The 24,238-nt window shown below is 37.9% G+C and overlaps 1 protein-coding gene and 1 pseudogene across 2 annotated transcripts in view; both read left to right on the forward strand.

The window, feature by feature from the left end:
• CUNH15orf41 (chromosome unknown C15orf41 homolog) overlaps nt 1-24,238 on the forward strand; it is a 207,290-nt gene that overhangs the window by 142,343 nt on the left and 40,709 nt on the right. The gene's annotated exons all lie outside the window — the stretch shown is intronic.
• Nucleotides 5,473-5,592, forward strand: LOC111736446 (annotated as a pseudogene).

The following is a 24,238-nucleotide window of genomic DNA, read 5'->3' on the forward strand; positions in this document are numbered from 1 at the left end:
AAATTTTTTAGGAAACTGGTTAAAAGACCAAGTTCTGTGTTGCAAAGGTGCAGAAGCATGAAAATATATGGTGTATCTAGGGAATTTTAAGTATATACTTTGGCATTTATGAAATGGAGGAGTTGAGACTGGAGAAATAGGAGCTAGGTTGTGAGGAGAATTTGGAGAAATCATGCACTCATTTGGGGAGTGATAATGGGGTATCGATTGGAAAGAAAAAACACCGAGAGTTAGGCTATCACTGCAAATTCATTTAAGACATAATATCTGGTAAAGTGATGTCTTTAAGAAGAGTAGCCAACCAGGCAACCTGACTCTGCCACTTACTAGCTGTGAAACCTTGGGCCAGTCCCTGCCCTGAGCCTTAGTTTCCTCATCTCAAAAATGGGGATAATGATAGAATCTATTTTATAGAAATACTGTGAGAATTAAATGGGTTCATATGTTTGAAGTGTTTTAAACCATACCTAGTGCATAGTTAATAACTCAATTTATGTTAACAAGTATTGTTATTAATTGTTAAACAGTAATGACTAAACAATAGGACGAAGACAGGGGATAGATGATAAATTCGAAGTAAATGAAAACAGGAGAATTCAGCAACGATCTTGATATGCTTGTAGAGGAGGGTGCTTATGTAACCTGCTACCTGGACTAAACGCCTAAAGTTATTCTGTCTCCATTAGTGGATGCTGCTGTCAGGATTCCTGTCACTTCTGATGTTTGAGACCTGGTCATGGGGTGAGCATTACATGCACTCTCAGTGTCCCAAGGCATAAGAGAAACCACGAGGCAGTACATAAACTTATTGCCATAAATATTTTGTTTTTCATTCTAAAGAAATCTCCTCTACTTTGAATTTTTAAAAAGTCTACAGATTTTGGTTTCCTCTCTTACTTCTCTGAGTTTACTGGGCCTTCACGAAATCCATCACCAGATGATTAACAGTAGGAACTTTGCAACCTTTTTTCTATCCTTCCATTTAATGGGGAAAAATAAAAATCGTGGTCTTTGTCATCCTAATCTAATACTTGTAAAAAAGGAATTCCACAGCTAGGGATCTAACAACGAAGGCCCACTTTCTCTGCAGGCTTTCAGAGCAACGTCTGCTTCAGTGCAGACAGCAGCTGGCTGCCGAGTACCTCTCCCAAACTCGGTGGTCCACACCCACAGGACTGCTGGGTATCTTGGTTTTTCCACAGGGGAGCAAATGTCAGCCAGCCACGCTACCATTCTTTCCATATTTGGTTAGGAAGCCAGAGGGTTATTGGGTCTGATCATCTCTCTCTAACTGCATCTGGAGGTCTAGGTCTCCCTCAGGGTGGGCCAGCATGGTCTGGTTGAGTAAGATCCCTACTTCCTTGTTGTGTCTAATGTGCCAAATTAATGTAAGCTCCTCAAAGACAAGGGTTATATCTTCACTCATTCAACAGAGACACATTGAGCGCCTACCGTGTTCACCATTCTGGGTACCAGGAGTGCAGCAGTAATAAGACGCACGTGGGCCCTCTCTTTAGGGAGCTTATATTATGATGGGAAAGAAAGAAAATATGCCAGTAAGTGAACACATTGTTTTCAAATCATGATAAAGTGATGGGGAAATGTCTTTTTGACCAGCTGAGGTAAAATACATCCCAATAAATGAATTTCATTCTACCAGTTTGAATTAAATTCTTCTGCACTTCAAACTCATACTATAACTTTGAAAATGGCCTTCAAGTATACTGCCATTTTGTGCACAACTCTATTTAGCCTGTGTGTAATTTGAGACATTGAATATTTAGGCCATAGAAGCTGTCTGTGATGTGCAGTTTTTCTGGGATATGGCTATTGACCTGAACGCTACAGTGTCTAGCTTCTTACAACCCCAAAGCAACTGAGCATCTATAATATCATTTCCTACTCCTTTAGTATACATCAATAAGCCAGTAAGCAGAAAGGATTGATAAGTGGTTGTATTCTTATTGTCTGCATACTTCAGAATATATGTATGACCAGAATGTGATAAATGGATCTTTAATGACAACCCAGCCAGACGTACATAATAATTTGAATACTTGAGTTTTCTTATGCATTATAATAAAACTAAAGGGAAAAAATTTGCAATTTCCCCACCATTTGTAAAAGTGTGATTCACTTTTACCACTAAAATATTCACATTAAGTTAAATACTTCATTTGTTATCAGCGCAGGGCTAGGGCCCTATGAAAGATAAGTAAATTTGTCATTGCTTTCCATTGAGCATCCACTTTGTGATTAACTATCGACTTATAAAGACATGATGCTGGCCTATCAACTTATTGTACCTCCTTTTAAATTTATTTAACAAGTTGTTCAACTTTGGTCTGAATGATCCAATTCTGATCTCACTGTCTGTCATTATTAATCATTAATTTCTAAAAGTATTCACGGTCCATTGGAGAGAACTCTAAACTCCACGAAGTCTCTGGAACTTTCAAAACAACTGTTATCCAGTTTCCTTTCTTATCTATGTTATTATTCTATTATTGATACATATTATATACATATATCAACATTTTTCATAAATATATTGTTTTCACATTCTTAGTATGTGCTAGGTATAGAATTGATTCATATCAGTTAAATGTATTCACTTTATTTTTTATTTTTTTAAAAAATGTATTCACTTTAAAATATAACTTATTAAAATTTTTTCAAATCACAGGACACAGAAATGTATACAAACATCCTATTCATAATTATGCCATAGTTGGGCATTTACATTCTTAAGTAGATTTTTTAAGTTAATTTTTAGCCTTTGAAATAAATGAATCCCTGGTATTCTTGTACTTGCTACTATTTTAAGCATTAAAGATTGCTTGCTCTCTCCTCTGTGTTATGAAATTTGCTTTCTAAATAAAAAGCATCATTTTTAGAAAAATTTTATTTTCAAAATAGAAATTGAGAAAAGTTATGATTATACTGGGTAATAATTTTTTGTTGTTTTATAATAGAATTTTCTCTGAAATAGTTAAAAATCTACTTATGGATTTCTATCTACTATCCCCTCTCTAACCCAAGTCACTCCACTAGACAGATAGAAATAGAGATTATGATCTTCACAAATCAAAAAGGTGCTTAAAGATCAAGATCATGTATTTTGAAGTACACCTAAATATTTGAAAATTAAAATAAGAAGCATGAGACTTGCCTATCACACAGTCACCTCTACCAGACGTTTCTAAATCGATCCTTAGCCTTCTATTCATTTTATTCCATCACTCACATAATCACTGAGCAGAATTTACTAAGAGCCAGCCGTGAACCAGGCACTCTGCTAGGCCTGTGAAGACAGAGATTCCCCCAAATACAATTTCTGTTCTCAATGAGCTGAGTCTAATGGGGGATGCAGACCAGTAAACCAGCAGTTATGGCAAATAAACCAATAATTACAACATGAAAAATACTGGGATTGAGATGTGCCTAGAGTACATAGAGTAGAAGTTCAGAAGGCTAATTCAGAGTGGAGGGACAGATAGGTGTATGGGGAAGAGTTTTTTGAGCAGAAGAAATAGCATGTGCAGAGTCACAGAAGCTGGAAGGAGTGGATGCTGCCAACCATTTTTAACTTGATAAAAGCATAGAGAATAGGAACCAGATTAAGAAAAGCCTTGTATGATGCCATAGACTTCAGACATTATCTCTGGGGCAATGTAGATTGGGTTTTTTTTAAAGCAAGTTGCTGACACAATTAAATTTGCTATTTAGAAACGTTGTTAAGCCACATTGTGGAAAACCACATAGAGGTGTTTGGTTTGCTGGCCAGGGGCGGGGTTGTGTGTGGGGGTGGGGGGAGGTGTCTGTTTGTGTGTGTGTGTACTTATGTGTTTTGGGGTGTGGAAAGACTGGGGAATGGAAACCAAGTGGGAGATTATTGCTGAAGTTCCAATGTGAAATTGAAAAGGAACAGAAGGAGTTCGGTGGAGATAGAAAAAAGGAAATATGTGGATACTCTATTCCTCTCTATTCAATTTGGGTTGGAAAGTAGGGTATTTATAAGAGGAGTAGTTAAACTCAGAATATTGAGTAGCATTTAAACCGTTTGCGCTTTTTAGTGTCCAATTTATGTGCCCTGAGATTTGAATGAAGGGTTTCTAATTCCTGGTGTCCTGTGTTCTTTCCCTTAATGATTCATCTATACCAAATAGAAAGACAAAAATAAAATTATCTGTTACCTGCATCTCACATATGTATATGCATATAGTATATAAATATACATGTATACATACACACACATATATATATATTCTTATACACTTTGTGAGTAAAGGAAAGCAGGGGACTGCTAAAAGTTGGACATTTTCTACCAGAAATTTTTAGATTTATTTTTAAATAACAAAAACAGTTTAAATTGTTGGCTGCTTCCTAGCAGTTGGTGCATTTTTTTAAAAATGTTTCAACCAGCATGTATTTCCTCACCTTAAACAATGAGTGGCAATGTTTAGAAAATATTTGTTATATTATCTCTCTAAATAAAAGTTATGGTTCTCATAACACTTGTGACAAACATTTCTGGATGAGAAAATAGTTTGCCTTGCAGGTCACTCCTAAATCAATTTATTTTTAAAGCATTTATGTGTAGTTACAAGAGTTCACAAAAAAAGAGGCAGCTGTTGCATAGCTTCAGTGAGCCCAGGGTTTTTATTCACTCCATGCCCTTTTTTGTAAGTGAACTTTTCTCAAAGTCATGTTTTTCCTCTTACTTTCATTCATAAAGGTTGGTGTGTCTATTTCTTTGAAAAACTTTATAATAAACTCAATCACTAGAATTAAGCAGGAGAATTAAAAAAAAATTACATAGTTATAGACTTTTTATAGGCAGCCAAGACCTCCCAGAAATATAACCTCACTTTTAGAGTGAGGAAACTGAGGCCCAATGAGATTGCCACTCAGCATCAAATTCCATAATCTGTGAGTCAGGAAAACATTTAAAAATGGAAAGGAATAGCGTTAACATTTATGGTTGGAACCATTTTAATTTTACAAGTGTTTAGTGTTATAACACTGCTGTCAATCACCTTGACATAGAGAACTCTTTAAATACAAAAACATTTTTTCTTAATAATTAGTACCATCCAATAATATTATTAGACCCCAATTCTAACCACATGCTGACCGAATACAGGACCTGAGGATGTTTCATGCTGAGTCTTGTTACCCTGCTGCCATGTAGTACCATGCTGTGCATTAAAATCAGCTAACGATGATGTAAAAAATTTAAACGGGGAGGGATAGTCTAGAATTATTTGCATCATTAGTTACAAACCAGGAAGCAGTATAGATGAATAAAAAGGACACAGGTTTGGAGGAAGAAAGGGCTAAATTTGATTTCCATCTGTCAATTCACCATCAATGTGGCCATGGGCAAATTGCTTGATCTTTTTTTACTCATCTATAAAAGGAGCACAATTTAGATTCTTATGAGGATTTAACGATATTAAGAATATATAGGTCTACAGCCATGCCACCCTGAACATGCCCGATCCCGTCTGATCTCAGAAGCTAAGCAGAGTTGGGGCTTGGTTAGTACTTAGATGGGAGACCACCTAGGAAGACCAGGTGCTGTAGGCGTAAAAAAAAAAAAAGAATATATAGTGCCTGGCCCAAAATTCACGTTTGATAAAAGGTATCTAGAAGTACAGCATAGTGGGGCTACCCTTAAGAAAACCAGTGCATGTGAAGTTGAGGAAAGCAGATACTGCAGTGAAATGTTTTTGCAGTCATTGCTGGGTCTTAGTTTGTGAGTTTGTTACAGTACTCTGCTGTGGCGCCAGTGCTGCAGTCAAATATCTCCCTCTGTTCAGTGTGAGGCTGCTAAGAATCTGAACACTTCCTGGAGGACAGAGCCAATGCACTAATAAAATGCCCAAGACCTTGCCTAAGACCCCAAACAAAGTTTATCTCCAGCAGGAGCCTTTTTTTTTCTGTTTTCTTTTTACTTTTATTTTTTTTCCTCTTCCAACAGCTACTTTCCTGTTTTTAGAGTCATGTCGTGAATTGGGGGTTAGTAATTTCACTTTTACAAGATCTCAGATACTTAAAAATAAGCAGTTTTTTTTTTTTTTTTTTTTTTTTTACGTTTTAGATTTAACTATAGAAAAAATCCAGCAACAATAAACTTGGGGGTACATTAACCATTTGGGATTATTTCAAAGTAAAGGGGCATTTACTGGATCCATCTGACCTCTGATTTGAGGATCAGTTTTTTGAAAACGCCACCAACCACAGACTTGTAACATTTGCAAAAACTGCCGACAGACCCAAATATGTTAAAGGTTGTAATCTCTTGAAAGGAGTTGGTTGATTTTCCTGTTGCCCCTCTTCTCAACTTTAACCTCCAACCTTCTCCAGCATGTATCACTACAAATAAAACTGCTGAGGTTTGACAAGAGGATATAAAGTCACTAGGCCATCGCACGGGAATGGCCACATGATTTTCTTCAACCTGAAATGAATGCTCTGTAATTTGGGCTTTTCAATAGGAAGTCGTAAACACTCACTCATATCGCTTTAGTTTTAATAATTACTGTTTAAAAAAACAGTAATATACATATTAAATGATGTTTGACAACTGGAATTTAGTGGTTTGGTTATCGGTTGTCTTTGGCCATTAACTTGGATTTCTGTTCTTAATTTTAATGTATACCATTTCAAGCAAGCAGCATATGATACTGATATAAACATGGCGTTTGTATACAGCATTATAAATGAATTTTTAGTTCGTGATTAAGACAAACCAGATGACAAAAAGCAAACAATGTGTTTGTATTGCTCTACTGACTTAAAAACAATCCCCTGCTCTGGATTCACCTGCAGTGCCTTTCTCCTTTTAGGGAACTGGGGACATGTGGCTCATGTAGCACTTAAGCTCTCCAGGGTTTCTGAAGTTTCAGTTACTTATATAGATTCTCAAATAATTCAGCTGTCTTTGGAAATTATTCATTCTATACTAGATGAATGCTATCTTACGAAGTCTCTGGCACCATTCAGTCTGAACTCAGTCCTCTCTTAACTAGTATCTGAACATAAGGAGTGGGGAAGCTATTGCATCAATACTTGAATAGTGATTATTGTTTTCTCTTGTTTTTTTTTTTTTTTAAAGTAAATCTGCGTGTTTTGTTAGGTCCAGCTTAATAGCTCTCAAACAACCCTAGTATGTATGTATGTGTACATACATACACATACATATATATGGTGTATCTATATATACCATATACATATATACACACATACATATACATCCATGTATATATGTATGTGTATATATATGTATATACACACACATATATATATATATACACTCACTCATTCAGGTGTTCTTTCATCTAATTTTCTTCTACTTATGTTTCTTTCACTGGACAACTGAGCAAAGAGAAAATAGGTGATATGAAGGAGTAGGAAGTCTGGGAAATAAGGATCATTGACTCTGGGGATGGGGGATGTGGCACTGATCAGGTCCCACCAGCCCTTTTGGTCACCTCAGCAGAATCCTGCTATTCGGCAGAGCCAGGGCACCTTCTACAGAAGTGTGTTGTCACAATGAAAACGCCAGCGTATGAAAACTCTAAGCGCCTAAGCGCATCACTTCTCCCAGAGCAGGATCCAAAGCCTGGAAAAGATCTGTGTGTTCATTTGGAGTTCGGGGCTAGGCGGGGAGGGGGGCACAGGGGGAAAAACAAACAAAACAACAAAAGACTGTATGCGTGACCTCACATCTTAGAATTCTAAGAAAACTAGATTTTTATAAGCTCCTTATGGGAAAAAATGTTGAGACCATTAGAAACCGCCCTTGTTCTTCCCATTGAATGGTGCAATTTTATTGCATAAATCCAAATGGTAATTATTAACAACAGCTGTAGTAATCCGTTGCATTTGTACAGCACTTCCACATTTGTTTGAGCCTAACCATTCCTCTAGGAAACTGAAAGCATTTTAATGGATAGGAAAGCAAAGACTCAGAAAGATAAAGTGACTTGTCCAAGATTATTTCATTAGTGTCAGAGCTAGGATTGCTTTGTTTATTGTGCAACAAAACTGTTATTTAGTGTTTTCTATGTACCAGGCACACCAGGATGAATGGGAGCCCTTCCCTCAACGAGCTCACAGTCAGTGATGTGTGCAGGGGCGAGGGTGGGATGCTCCGGGGACATTGGAAACATCAAGGCAGTGGTTTGAACTCAGTCTGCAGTTGAGGGAGGCAAATTCTGATCCAGCCGTGCTCATTCCAAGGAAGGACAATTGTAAGAATGTTAGCTGTTTAGCCAATTCAGACCTCTCTCTTCTCGTTTTAACTTTCTGAATTGCCAGTTCCAAACTTTTAAAGACTAACATCTATACTATAGACAAGACCCAACCCGATAACTCAGTTGGTGAAAAGAGAGACAAGGACCTACTAGACTAATTAGGAAAAGCCATGGAGACCAGTAGTTGGAGCTGCGGGGCTAGTTAAGTGGACAATTTGAAGGTTAAAAAGAACATCGAAGGCAGAACAAGAGAAAGCTTTTGGCTTTTTGCTAATATAAAATGCCAAAAACCTCCATTTTTATTTTTTATATATCCATTCATGACATTAAAATAAAGAAACCTCTAAAATTCATGTTTGTACTAGATAATGAAAACCCATTATAATTGATTTAGGCATTTTAAGCCTTTGACCATAGCCACAAAAATGAATATTTTGACTACTTAACAAGTGTCTTTTGCATTCACTTTTACCAAAAACTTCATTTTTTTTCTTTTTTTATTGTTAAAAGCCTATATAGGAATATAGCCCTAATAGATGTAAAACAGGCAGACATGAGTTTGAGATGAAATTCGGCTCATCTCTTAATATGGTAGAAATGCTTTGTGTACTCCTAAAAAAAAAGATATTCTTTGAATCGAGCCTAGTGCCTGGATGGAAGGTTCTAAAGTTTGTCGGACTGCCAACCCTCTTTATTCTAGGGGCATGTTACAATTTAGTGTCAGTAGAGGACATGCGTATGTACAAAGTGATGAGGGGAAAAAATGGTTTGTCCCCACCAAGAGTAACAGAATTTAAGATCCTGCGATGAAGCCCAGAATAAAATGTTCCTATTCCGACTTAAAAATAAAAGAGAAAGATCCTCTCATCTTATTCCTGTTTTAAATGACCTTTTTCAGGCATTGCTAAACAAGCAGTGAAACACGTATTCCCCATCTAGAAACAAAATAGAAACAGAATCAAGCAACAGAAAAAGTTGAGGCCCAGAGTAGAAATCTTGAGGAAAAATAAACTAGAATTGGATAGCTCCTGGAGCTTTAACTCTAAATATCCAATTACAATAGTATCTTAGAAAGAGAAGTGTATGTATACTGGAGAGCACCTGTTAGTGGCTTTTTTGCCACCACATTTTGGCTTAAATTACAGTTGGAGGCTTACACTCTCCAGTGAGTCGCTTCATCTGGATTGGGTAACTGGGTGACTCTTATGAAGAGGTTCATGAAGAGGTTCCTGTTACTAGGCCTTCTCATGCAGTGTGTTCTTTAGGGGTAGAGCAACCCTGATTAGCTAGAGATCCACAGTTTCTAACCTGGGTTCTGAAATTCAGTACATTGCTTATTCTACATCATTTTGCTGACTTGTGGGAACAAAGACTCCTTCGAGCCAAGCAGGCCCCAGATGAAGAAGCAGAGACCCAATAATCTATTCCTTTCCTCCTTGCTCTAACCCACTCTTTCCCTACCCTCCCTGGGGTGCACCTGTGGTAGACTTTGTCTCCATTTCACTTCAGGTACCAAGATGTTACAACCATTTACCTTAATTCAAGCCTTTTCCCCTCCCCTCATCTTCTTAAGATCTTCTTTTCTCTCTTTTAGCCTGGGTTAGTTGGTCTCACCTTTCAGGAAAGCTCCCCATAACTGATTTTTCTGTTCCAGTCAGCTTTTCTAAATAAAGTCTCTTAAAATCCTAAGATGAAGAGAGGGGATGCCCTAGGAATCTCCATCTGATGTTGAAAGTTCTGAGATCGCGGGAGGGCTTAAAGACTCCACATACCCCTCCACCACCTTTCTCTTGCTTCTCCACCTTATCTAAGGAGAGAAAAAGTTAATTAACAGAGAAATCAGAGAATATTACTCTGGACAAAAAGATTTACCTACATTTAGATGGCTTACATTCCGTTACCCATATATAAGACATTAAACTTTTATTTGTGCAGGATGACTGTCCTAATTGCACTAAAGTGATAGTAAATATAATTTACCTGATGACTCAGAAGGTACCTTAAGTTTATCATTCTAGAATTTTCTATATTGGGAGATGGAGTAGCAGCTACATCTGTCTGCATCGACCCCCGAGTATTTAGCCTGTTGACTTTCTCCTCTACAAACAACTGACAAAGAACATTATCTATTTTGAAATGATCTTTGATTCGTTGAATATTGGTAGTGAGTAGCAAATAAATTTAAATTAAATATCGTATAGCCAGAGCAGGTAGAAAGAGAGCAAATAAAAGCTTCCTCTTTTATGGGCTGCTGAGAGGTGATAGCTCTTAAAAAGCAGTCTGCTAAGTGATCCCAAGCTAATGCAAATTAACAGTTGTTTTCTTTCAGAACTGTATGACTGAATAAACATTTACCATTTGTTTCATTTCTACTCATTTCTTAAAACAGTTGCTACAGGTCTTAATAGTAAGACTCGAAACATATAATATATTAGCCTTGGCACATCAAAATATTGTTCATCTTCCAAACTTGAGATATTCCAGTTTGGCTTCTCACTGAGTTTATAATGTTCTGAGGGTATGTATCTAAAAACGCATCATACTAATCTCCTGGAATTGATTTAAAAAAGAGAGAGAGAGAGAGAGAGTCCTTGTAACTTGTCACTATTCCCAGATTAAGCATTGTCTATCAATTGTGAGATTGATGGGCATTGTGTTACATTTCAATCTTGGGGCGGGGGGTGGGGGGAGCGTTGCTGAATAAGAAATTTAAGCCACTGAGTAATATTTTGGAAGAGAGACCTATGATATTTGTGCAAAATAATAATGAGGTTAAAAATGGAATTTCAGCCTCAGCTGAGAGAGCAGTGCCTCCTGCTTTTTCATACAAGCCTTTCACGTGATTCAGTGTGATCACCTTTTCTCACAGCACCACTGTGGCCACTGTGAAGGGTAAAGAATTTCGGCAATTGAACAACAGTATCAAATAAATTCATTTTAGGAACGCTCCTTAAAGGTTTATTCCAATCGTTAACATTCCTGGAGCCGGTGGTGTCTGCCAAGTGCTCAGGGCTTAGTTCACAGGCAGCAAATTTAGCATGACAAAGTTGCCCCCTTTTTTTGCAATGGGAAACCTGGAGCCCCAAATGGAGCCTCATGCAGTAAACTGCAGAATGGAGATGAGATCCGAGAGATACAGTATAAGGGATTATCTGGGATCATGTAGATGGTTTGCAGTTGCCTTTGTATGGCTACTGGGTTAGATCATTCTTGGCAAGTTTGGTGAATTAGTATCCTATTCCTGAGGCCCATTTCAATACCTAGTTTGGAACTCTTCCACTCCCTGAAAACTTCCATTGAAATTTTTATCAATGGTATTTGCATAGACAAAATGGAATCAAACTATTGACATGTAGTTTTTTTTAAAAAAAGCAAATTTATGTGAATGGTGTGTGAGTAGAGATAATTTAGTCAAAGGCACCTGTCTTCTCTAAGGATTCTGCCTGAAAAGACCTTTAGGGGGAGCTTGGTGAATTTTTTGTCCTTAAAATAAAGCTGTTTTTGAGGTATGAGAGAAGCTTAGTTTTTGAAATGGTACAATGAATAGCAAAGGCCCCTTTTCACACACACACCCCTCCCCCATCCCGCAAAGGGACTAAAAAGGACATTTGTTAGACTCTTGAGGAAGAATAGTGCTGTTAACATAAAAGTCTAAATACAAGAAAAGGGAAAATTGGAGGACAAGAAGGAGCAGGTAGTACTAGGGAATACAGGACCCTGGAAGCAACTTGTTTTACAATGATTATGCTCAAGCTCAGATTCAAAACTCAAGAAAGCATGTTTATAGTGAATGGAACAGCTGGAAGATAAAACTTAGCAGAACATCCAGCCATTGAGTCCAGACACGCATGAATATGCGCGTGTATCTCTCCCCATCCCACCTCTTCTTCCCAGTGGCCCTATAAGTATATTCTGGCAGGCAAGTGGCCAATAACCAGTCTCCATAATGGAGGTCAGGTGATTTGTATTTCTGGATTTTTAGAATAGACAAGGTTTATCATTGATTTGAAGATGGAAAGTACACTATTTCACCTCCCCCTGTCATTTAGTGGATGTGGTTCTTGAGTATGGCCAGAATTATATGTGTGTTAATGTGTCTTGAGCCCTGACCTAAACTGTGGATGAGAAGGCTCTTTAAATATTAAAATGCAGAACAAACAGAATTGCTTATGCAGGAAGAAAATGCACAGTACTCTAAAGTCAGGCCTAATCTTTTTATGGAGGCAGCTATTGCCAATGCTACGTTTCCGCCCAAATGTAACTTTTTAGAAAACTCCCTCTTTAATGAAAATATGAGATTGCTTGTCTCTCTTTTTTAAAAATTCAAGTTACAGAGGATATAACTTTAGGATTATCAAATCTGTTTATCTCTCTTACATGTCAAAGTTTAAATGCTGTGTTTTATATATATATATATATATATATATATATATATATATATATATATATAGTCATCATGATATTTGAAAAGAGCCTTAATAAAAGCAATTACAAAATTGTTTTTAAAGAACTAGAAGCAAAGATAAAGGTTTTTAGTAATGAGAGAGCAGTATTAACAATTATAGCACCTGAAGTCAGGATGCAAAATTGTGTCCTAATTATTGGTGACGATTAATTAAGCATAAAGTTACATGTCTAGAGAGAATTTCAGAGTGATTTTTCTTTGATTTTTCTAAAAAAAAACCCCACCCCATCATTTTCTATTTTAGCAGTTTCCACAACTTAAACATTAAATTCTTATTGTTTGATTTCTGTTATATTAGTAGTGTGTGTTTTGCAATTCTAATCTTCGCATTTTTCTTTCTTTATCACTGAAGTAGGCCTTTTGAAGCTGGGAAATTTTTCATAGCAATATTGACAGTGTTCACATTTGCATGATGACAGCCAAGGAATGGAGCAGTAATTTTTGAAATTGCAGAAGTATTTAGAACACTGATAAAAGCTGAAATATATTTTTGATGGATTGAAGTTAAGCATACATGATTTTTCCTGCTGTCAAAAGGCTCTGAATTTAGTGAATATTTGCCTGCTGTGAGAATGCAAGATTAACATCACAACCATCACCCGGGCACCCAAACCCTGCAATTTAATAGCTTTTTAGGTTCTTTCCTTTTTCTAAACAGCAATTAATCTCATTTTAGTACAATTTTCTCGTTTCTGAAGTCGCTCATTGAATCGCTGTTTTGTTCATATTTGGCTTCAGCTCCTCTGCATAGTCATTAAAGTCCCAATTAATGTCACCTTTAGCTGAAGAGTACTCATTTTTATTGAGAAAATGACAGTTGCTGCCATGAGTAGTGCAGTGTAATATACATTAATTGCCCTGTAACACTGGTAATTACGAGTTTTTCAAGCCTCTCAGTAAACTGTCATGCCTAGACAAGACTGTGCTAAAATAGATTACTCATTAGGGAGACCTGTCCTATTTTCTGGTGGGTTTTTAGTGTTGGTTTAAAAAAAAAAAAAAAATCTTGAGCTTGAACAAATAGTTGCCAAGAGCAATTTCCTACAACAATATCCTTGTGTTGGGTTTTCCAGCCATCACTTAAGACTGCGGTCAGCAAACAGACAGAGCGCAGTGGACGCTGCTATAGATGTTGAATCTTGAGCACTTATTTATGTGGATCACAAGAGTGAACTTCACGGTGTTTCATTAAGGGTTGAATATAGAGTATAACTGAAGAGGGTTCCTAGAGGGTGCTGTGTTGAAGCGGGTTCATTCCACGTTGTTTGGAGAACACGTGAGAGCCAACATTCCACACTTGCGGAGCCCTAATCACCTCTGTACTGAGTCCGGCAAGGAGTAGCGTTGATGCCTTTATTAAACAAATCCGTATGAATACTAGAGCTGATAAATAACTGACACCAAACATGGCAAGCATTATATATATGGTTTTAAGGTGCAGTTTTTTGGAGGGAACCGAAATAATCTTACACATGAAACTACTGGTCCACAATCTTTTTGAATATACACTTGCCAACCGGTACATTTGGTAGCAGGCTTTTTTTTTTTTTTCCCCCCCCTTTGAACTCAAGTTCCAAATTTCAGTGTGGATATAATTTTTCTATTCTCCATTCCTATCATATTCACATATTACTGTTTTAACACAAAAATAGTCAACTTTAAAGCCCAAAGTTGCCCAGAACTGACAAAAAGAAAACCTTTGTTGTATCTTTGCCTAAAGCAGGTGTTATAACAATCTGCTCTTTCCCTCTCTCTCTAAATGAATTTTGTCACAGCCTTTCAAATTTTCTTGTGGTGATGAGCTAATGAAAGTAGATAGTACAATTTGTGCTGACCAGGTAGCAAGTGCCAGCTCACAGCTGAGGATAGTTTTAAAAAAATAAATAAAATACAGCATTATATCACTGATTTACCCATTACACAGCATTAATAGTGAGAGACCTTGGTGTGTTTATCTGTTTGTATTGGTGTACATTTATCGAATTGTTTATGACAAGACTAATTGGAGTAATTGTAGACACTGAAATTACCTGTCAGCTATATGTAACCACACTCCCTTTCTTTCTGACAAATGATGACAACTGAGGGACCCCGTAGCATTACTCATGATGGCTTTTCGAGTGGTAATAAGGACAATAGGGGCCCTGGCTAATTTGACATGGACAGCCTTCACAACAAGAAGCCAGCTAAATGACTTGTCAGGAGGGGAAAGAAGTCAGAAAAGTAATGGAGTCCCCCATGGCGCTCTGACAGGGAGATGAGGCAATTTCAACGGAAAGTGAAAAGGCTTCAGTTTGTCAAGTATTTAGAACAATCAGAGAACAGCTAGAGGCTGGAACCTGACAATAAATTTGTGAACCATGGTAGCAGTTTCATATAGGTCAGTTACTTCATAATGGCTGCGCAGTACTCAGAGGGTTCTGCTCTCATCACATACTTCGCATCTACCAACCAGAGCTTTGTCACCTTAGATTTGTGCTCTCTTTTACACGATGGGAATAATGGTTAAGGTTATGGAGGCTCAGGAATGGAAAGATGGTGTGAGTTGCAATGGCTAGCATGGTGAAGAATAGACAGAAACCTAGACATGTGCTATGATGATGGCAACCCTTACACAGGATGGTGTTCCTCTACCGTGGTGAGCTGTAGTCACTGGGTTGAGTCCTAGCAAACTCATATCTCATTCGCTAGTGCTCAGATACAAAATATTATGCTACTGTTCATAAGCTAAAATACCACTAGCAGTGCCTTTTCTTGTGATAATATCAGGCAACGTAATACTAATCTCATAAGCTGGTACACAAGGATTAAACTGCCTGCGTGCACCCTATACCTCCAAAGCTTCTCACCCTGACATATAATAGGCGGCCAAAGTGTTAAACAGCGTTGTGATATTTCGACAGTTCTATTGTCTCGAGTTTCCAGTTTTGTTTTATTACAGGTAATGTCTTCATTGTAGAAGAGCAAGTGTCTAAACTGGATGAGGCACTTTGCCTCTCTGCACCTGTTTCTTATTTGCAAGATGAGGGAAGAGGAGTTGATCAAATTTATGCAAAAATTGATTACATGATCTGTATGCACATACAGGTTAGGATATTTTTATACAGTTTGATATATATTTTGCACTTGCAACATACTTTCTTCCCCCTGAGATCCCTATAAAGGCAACCATGTCCTTTACATCAGAAATAGATCACCTGTGTGTTTAATGAGATTTTTTCTTATGAAGAGTTCAAAGTTTTTAAGCCATGGAATCTTTCCTTTTATCATCTTCTAAAGAAGAAGGTATGCATTTGATATACTTATTTGTACTGTGTTATTTATAAGTTTTGGCCTCCATGTGGAAAAAGTTTCCTTTCTAAATATATAACATAGTATCTTAACATATATATGTTAGATTTCTCAATATAACTTAAAACATACAGTTTCACAAATATCATTAAACCTAACTAACTAGGTCGTTTAATGCCCTAACCAGTAGTTCAGAAGGATTAGAAACCCATCGAGAGAAAACACCCATAAAATGGTTTTGTTTTTGTGTTTATTTTAGGGTAAGAGAAGAGGGGTGGGGATTCCCCTTGTACATGGTTAAAGCAACTGCCTACCCATCTACTTCATTCCAGTGGTTTTTAGTTGTTTGAGGGCTCTCAATGTCTGTTCAAGGCCTTCTTCGAGGATAGAATAAGCATGCCACTCTACCATGTCCCAGGGAGGAGTATGGGGACCCCAGCAGTGGGCTCGGGGGCATCAGGAGCAGGGAGTAGTTCTTGTAGACATGGCTGCAGAAGGAGCGGAGAGAGAGGTGCCTCATTACCTTCTGTGTCTCTGCTCCCAAGTGCACACAGTTAGAATTTGGCTTAAAAGGTCCCAAGTGCACACAGTTAGAATTTGGCTTAAAAGGCCCCAGGCTATAGCCTACAGATGTGTCCTTTCCTTCTTAAAATGCAGTCTTTTGACGGGAGGTCTCTTTTTTGAGTTTCAGGTTCATATTTGGGATGAGTCTTTGCCCAATTAGCCCCACATTGGAGATACTCTTTATGTTCCTCACAAACGTTAGCTCAGCTAAATATTTTCTTTCCCATGGGTTTCTTTTTATAATAATACATGTTTAATTCTAAAAGTCTAAAAGCTCCCGATCAACAAAAGAACATAAAATCATTGTTATCCCAATTCATACATATTATCACTATTGTCATTTTGACAAAAATGAGATTATACCATATACACTACTGCATACTCATATGTTCCTCACCTCAGAGGATATTGTTCTACATATAGTTCTATGTTACCCTTTGTATTGGTTCCCAATGCTTGCATTATATGGAAATACCATAATTTATTTAGCCTATCATCTGTAATGGGTTTTTAAGAGGTTGACATAAACAACACTGTGATGAACATCCTCATGATGAAATGAGTTAAGATATAGAAAGCACAATCACCTCAGTCAACATTTTTGTTTTTTTCTGTTTGGTGAACTCTGCTGTTATAAATGGATAAAGCTGTAGCACCTATTTTCTGTACCATGATGTGATGTTTAATGATCATTTAAATTTTTTCTTTTAATATTCAACTAAAAGAGGTGTTTTCATGATGCCAGAAAACTCATTTATCTAGTTGTCTGGTAACATATAAACAAATGTAAGCAAAAGTAACTTTGGTTTTCTACCACTTAGTCTTCAGAGCTTTTGATTGATCTCTAAAGACATTTCAGAGGCCAAGTAAGGTAATGTATTATACCGTAAAAAATATGTATTTATCTGTTACATAAATCTGTAAGTGTATATTCATTTCCCACCTTCGTCCCCTCCTGAGGCCTTCATCAGAATCCAGAGCAAGCTTTTTCTCCTGTGAAGGAACTAATAAGCACCCAATAAGTGTTAGCTGTTATAGTTGTCATTATTATTATTAGTACTTCATATCTAAATAATAGAGCGCCCAAGTCAGAGAGACTGAGGAGTCTTAAAGCCATTGATACACGTGACTAAATTGCCTGTCACAGAAAAACTGTGGCTTCTTCCACAAGTAGTGTATGGGTATGCCCATTTCTCAGCACCCTGGCCCAAGTTAGGTGTCTTCATTTTTTAGACAGTTTTTACACTCATTTTTAGTTGCTTTCCTTCTCCCTGTTTCTGTTCAGTGTGCTTGCATTTCACTTTGTGACTCTTTGCCATCAGTCATTTTACAAGGTATGCCTTCACCAGAGCTAAGGCACTTATAATTAGAAAGTTGTGTGATATAGTAGCTTCAGTCTTCGTTTATAATTCCAGATCTTTCTGACCCTCAAGCTCTGGAATAGGTCATACTTCTCTCCTCTCAGGACACTAGATATTTCAGATTATTCCTAGTGGTCTCCTGCCCTCTTTCCTGTGCCTTTGTTATAGCTGTCATTATAGATTGTTTCAGTCGCACATATAATTGCTTCATTGCTAGTAACTGGCTTAATGTTGTCACAGACCTTATTGGCTCTTCTTACCTCAGATTTACATATAGCATCCCAGGGCTTTCTTTAGGGCATTTATCATTTTTCCTCCAAATGATCTGGTGACAGTGTACAGCTATTCAAGTTTTCATCAGCCAGCAGATGATATAGTCTTTCTTCTTTGCTGCCACAAGCCAAAAAAGAGACGCAATCGGGGGAAATGCTTTCATTACTGCACTTCAAGGAGCCTCTGTCGGGGAGTCAGGGAGGGAAGTTTCCGAAGTTGCACCCCACTGACACTGGAAGATGCTCTTGTGGGCAGCCCCATCCCCTTTGTGATGGCTGAAATGAAGGCACTTCATCGTCATCCTTTCATGCAGCCAGCTGCACATCTTCTAAAGCACATTACCTTTCCTGTTTACTTCTTAGTCTATAGGAAGAAGTCTGAGGAATTTTATACAATATTAACTGCTACTGCCGAATACTGGAAGGATATGGAAGATTTTGTTGCAGTTCCTTAAAGAGGCCCACAATTTTCATTTAGAAAAGGAAAATAAAATACAGATCGCCACCAATTGCAAATGAGTGGCACTAATAAATTTTTTATGGGTCAGTTAGCAGTCATGAATATGGAATTCCCCGTACACTGAAATGGTGTTATAAATGGTGTTAGGTTCACAGGCTGGCCCCAAAAGTCTATTGCAACCATAAAGTGGCACTTTTAGTATTTCTATTCAGTGGATCCAACTGAGTTGCATAACTCATATCTAGAGGGTAAATTAAAATGTTCAGACTCTTTAAATGAAGGATTTGGAAGTTTAGGGCCCACTGGACAAGCTAAACTTGACAAGAAGGCTGCCCTTCTGGTAAGCATCCATAAACTGTTAATGTCTTTCCACTGATTTTTTTTGTTCCATTTCTAAACTCTCCTGTTCTTTAAATTTGCAACTTTTTCTTTTGTCAATAAGCAGGCACTTTCTTTATAAGAGATTCTTAAAAAAAAGCTGCTTCCTGTAGCAGTGAGCCTCTCAAGCACTGGCCATTTGAAGGGTCACCAAGGTCACCCTGTTAAGGCCTGTAAGATTTATTTATAAAGCCAGCCGATATAATCCAGCAGCTTTTGCTAAGTGATTTGTAGATAACTCTTGCTTAGGCAAGGCTGCCCTAATTGCCAGCCACATTTGAGAAGAGTCAAGGTGACACTCACTTGGCTTATAAAAAGAGAGGGCTTCCTAGGACAGCCATGTATAGAGTTCGGGGCCTCCTCTAACCAGCCAACATAGGATCCAGTTTCTTTAGGGTCCTAAAGATGTCAAAACACCACATCCCCTCTTCTCTGCCATCAGCTGCACTATACCTCCATGTAAGTGGTGAGAAGCCACGCCCCCAACTCCTCTTTGGCCAGGGAGACTTTTTTCTTTCCTCAGTGAGTTTAGGGAGCTTGTGGGGTGATATTAGGACTTGATGGAGCTCCCTCCTACCTTGTAAGTCTGTATTCTCCCTGTAAAGGTCAACTCAGCTTCAGACAAAGAATAAGCTTCTCTACCCAAAATCAGGTTCTCTCTTAATGAGATATTACAGCATCTGTGACCTGTAGGTGATAAGCATTAACTGGAAGCACATAATGCATAGAGAGTGTTCAGGGCATCCTGGATAGGTCTGGTGGCTTTTGGTGTCCATTCTCTGTACGTTCACCAAAACAACCCACAAGTTCAAGAAATCAGTCTAATAAATCAACCTTTCAGACTTCCAAAAAAAAAAAAAAAGGTTGGGGTTGGAGGAGGGAATCAGCTTGACTGAACACACAGAGTGAAGTGTCCATTCTGTAAGTTGGTTTACCTGACATGATCAGTGACCAAAACCAACAAGCCAATTCAGAAGTCCATTGTGGACTAAGCCCCAGTCGGCATTTTTATTTTCTTTCTGTCGTTATTTTTCATTGTGAAATCTGCTCTGTATAAATGCATCAAGCTATAGAACCTGTATTTTCTGCACCATGCTGTGACTTTCAGTGATAATTCTGTTTTTTTTCCTTTTAATATTCAATTAAAAGAACTGTTTGCATGGTGCCAAAAGACTCATTTATCCAGTTGTCTAGTAACATATAAACAAATGTAAACAAAGGTAGCTTGTACATATGCATTTGTTTTCTACCATCTAGTCTTCAGAGCTTTTGACTCAGTTCTTAAAGGTACTGAACAGGCAAAGAAAGGTAATGTGTTGCTCTGTAAAATTATGCAATTAATCCTGTTACATAGACTCTTTGTGTTTATTCATTCCCACCCCACCCTCACCCCAAGCTTCCATGGCATTGAGACAAGCTTTTCCCTCTGTGAAATGTTCATCCTCATTAAATCCAGCCTAGCACCTTAGACAGAAACTGGTAGCTAGCTGTCCTCTGATAACTGTTCTCCCTATCTTTAATAAAGAAATCTCAGATTTGAGCTGAGTATACAGTCCCTGAAAATAAAAACTCTGGCTTTGTTTGCAGCAAAATGTACTCAAATGCCTAACTTCTGAACTATGGAACATAAGTAGAAGTGTCCCATGTAACATTTGAGACATGCCCTGAAAATGGAAGCCATGCCCTTCTTTGCCACTTTCTCCTTCCTGCTGAGAGGAATGTGGCCTGGATGGTTGGTGCTTGGCAATCAGCTTGGGCCATGAGAGGAAATGATATGTTGAAGATGGAGAGCAACAACATAGTAGGAATCTGGGTCCCCGCTTAATATTCAGTCACCATGCCAGCCTAGGACTGTCTCTCTTTGAGCTTAATTTACATTGGAGAGAAATATACTTCTATCTTGTTTAAGCCACTACTACCGTCATTTTTCTTTCACTTGTAGCAGAACCTAATTCTAAGGAATATGGTAACTGAGATGTAGGGCTGACGGGGGCGGGGCGGGTGGGCGAAGAAAGGGGGAGAATGGGATCTATACTAGAGAGTTTGTATTAAAGTTAATAATAGTGTCAAAACCAAAATTTGAACTCAGCACTTAAACCCTGCTAACAGGGTGTTTCCTGTATCCTCTGAGGCTACATGAGATTAAATGTATTGTTGAATTCATCTAGCTTTTTTTCACTTGATTATTATAGAAGATTTTACAGTCCGTATTTTTTTTCTTGAATTTGAGATTTGAAAGTAGATATTTTAACAGCTTTACTGAGGTATAATTGCTATGCAAAAAAAGCACATATTTAATGTATACAAATTGATCATTGGGGACGTATGCACACCCCCTTGAAACCATTACTACCTATCCATCATCTCCAAGTTTCCTTCTGCCCCTTTCTGTGTTTTTTTGTTTGTTTGTTTATTTGTTTGTTTTGCAGCAAGAACACTTAACATGAGGTTTACCCTCTTAACAAATTTTTCAGTGCACAGTTCAGTATTGTTGACTGTATGCACTATGCAGTAAAACAAATCTCCAAAACTCACTTTGCATAACTGAAACTTTGTGCCCATTGAACAAATCCCCATTTCTTCCACCCCCTGGCAACCACCGCTCTATTCTCTGCCTCTGTGACCTTGACTATTTTAGATACTTCGTACAAGAAGAATCATACTATAGTTGTCCTTTGGGACTGACTTATTTCATTTAGCATAATGTCTTGCAGGTTCGTCCATGTTGTAGCATATGACAAGATTTCTTTCTTTTTAAGGCTGAATAATATTCATCCCTTTGTATGTACATAGAACATTTTCTTCATCCATACATCTATTGATGGACCTTTATATTGTTTCCGTATCTTGGCTATTGTGAATAAATGTTACAATGAATATGGGAGTACAAATTCCTCTTTAAGATACTGATTTCAATTCTTTTGGATGTAGACCAAGAAACTGGATCATATGGTAGCTCTATTTTTAATTTTTTGAGGACCCTCCATGCTGTTTTCCATAGTAGCCGTGTTATTTTACATTCCCAGCAACAATGTACAAGGGTTCCAACTTCTCCACATTCTCGCCAACATTTATCTTTTGTTTTTTTTTTCCTTTTTTCATAATAGCCATCCTAACAGATGTGAAATGATATCTCATTGTGGTTTTGATTTGCATTTCTCTGATGATTAGTGATATTGAGCACCTTTTCATATACTGGCTGGCCATTTGCATATCACAGAAAAATGTCCATTCAAGTTCTTTACCCATTTTCTAATCAGGTTATTTGTTTTTTTACTACTGAGTTACAGGACTTATATATTTTTGGATATTAACACCTTATCAAATGCATGGTATGCAAATATTTTCTCCCATTCTATAGGTTGCCTTTTCGTTCTGTTGATGTTTTCTTTGCTCTGCAGAAGCTTTTTAATTTGATGTAGTCCCACTTGTCTATTTTTACTTTCATTGCCTCTGCTTTTAGTTACATATCCAAGAAATCACTGCCCAGATCAATGTGAAGAAGTTATTCTTCTATTTTTTTTTAGGAGTTTTACAGTTTAAGGTCTTACATTTAACTCTATCCATTTCGAATTGATTTTTGTATGTGTTGTAGGATAAATGTCTAATTTCATTCTTTTGAATGTGGATAGATAGTTTTCCCACCATCGGAAAATGCACCGATATTTTTAATTCTCAAAGTTCACTCTGAATCTTGGAATAGATCCCCTCCAAATGTGTTACAACTTAGCAATTTGTTTGGAATAAAATTGTCATCGTCTGTTCTGTGTTCCCTGTGTAATGTAGGTGTAGTATTGGGTTTTGTGAGTCAGACCTGAGCATAACGAGGAGCAATTTTGGCCTGTTGATGAGGATTGGGTTCCAACATCCCCAGAATTTGCGGCCCATCCCCTTTTATGGAAGTGGCCTTACAAAATCACCCAGTAATTTCAAATCTGTTGAATTCTAGTCGTGAAAGAACTATTTTAGGAGAGTTGCCACAGTTAAATGTTTATTAAGTGTTTATAAATGTATTAGTCACTGTGCAAACAGAGAAGCAGGTGGTCTTCCGGCTCCCACCTGTTCAGGTCACTGAAGCAAAGCCACCTGGAGAGTTTCACACAGTAATTGGACCTTTACTCTTCAGAACTTCACTTTCATTAAATTCAGCAATGAGGACTCTGACATCTCTTGAAATATCGTCTCCCCGTGCCCGTTGTTATTAGGTATTAGCCTTTTGTGGATCACAGAGAGTAAACCTGAGATTCAGGTGTTTGCTGCAGAAATAATACAGACAGTAAAGAATGCATTGTGGAGTAGCTGGCTAGAGGAGGCTTGTCAAATAGGTGCTTCTAATTTGCCTTGTAGCCAGAAGTGACTTCCACGTTTTCAGTGATCATTTTTAGAAATTTGGAAGGCCTGAGAAATAGTAATCACCAGCCCAGCTTTTCTTCTTAGGAAACCGCCTAAAGAGGAGACAGGAGTTTATAATCCCTTATGTCTTGATTCACCACAAATACCGCTTTGGACCCAGCTCCTGTTACCTCACTAGCTGCCTCCCACCCCCATAAGCCCTGCATCCAGGGGCTTATCAATTTCAAGGGCAGCCAGAGGAAGCTAGAGGGTGTTGGCTTCTACGATTGTTAGTAGTTTCATGGTAAAGGAAACGATTCTTAAATCCTCTGACTCTACCTAGTCAGTACCTGAGCCATGAATGGCCATATGTTAGGGTAGAAGAAAGCACTGGACTCTGCATTGAGAGACCTGGCCTGGCCCATGGCCCAAGTCATAACACTAATTTAGCTGCTGCTTTAACCGCCTCTTTTCTGGGCCTCATTGTCTTAGTTTGGTGAATAATGGAGTTAAGCTAAATAATTCAATACTAATACAGATAGAGCCTTCCATCCAGTAGATCTCCTTTCCAAATTATTTGGGGAAAAACTTGAGGTAGACTTTAGTTGATAGAGTCCCTGTTCCCAAATATAGTTATCCCCACCTCCTCTGGGGACAAAGGAGAAGTTTTATTTAGGAAGTCAATCAGAGGTACATCAAGCTGCTTATTTCCCACCTCCCCATGCTTGCATGGCAAATGAGTTTGTGTAAGTGGCTAAAAGAATGTTTATTTATATCGATGACTTCACTCAGTGAGTCTCCGTCCTGTTGACTGCCATGGCGGAGATGGCCGGGCCCTGGGGAAAACAGAT

This window comes from Pteropus vampyrus, unplaced genomic scaffold (assembly GCF_000151845.1).
Source record: "Pteropus vampyrus isolate Shadow unplaced genomic scaffold, Pvam_2.0 Scaffold19, whole genome shotgun sequence".
NCBI classification, from domain to species: domain Eukaryota; kingdom Metazoa; phylum Chordata; class Mammalia; order Chiroptera; family Pteropodidae; genus Pteropus; species Pteropus vampyrus.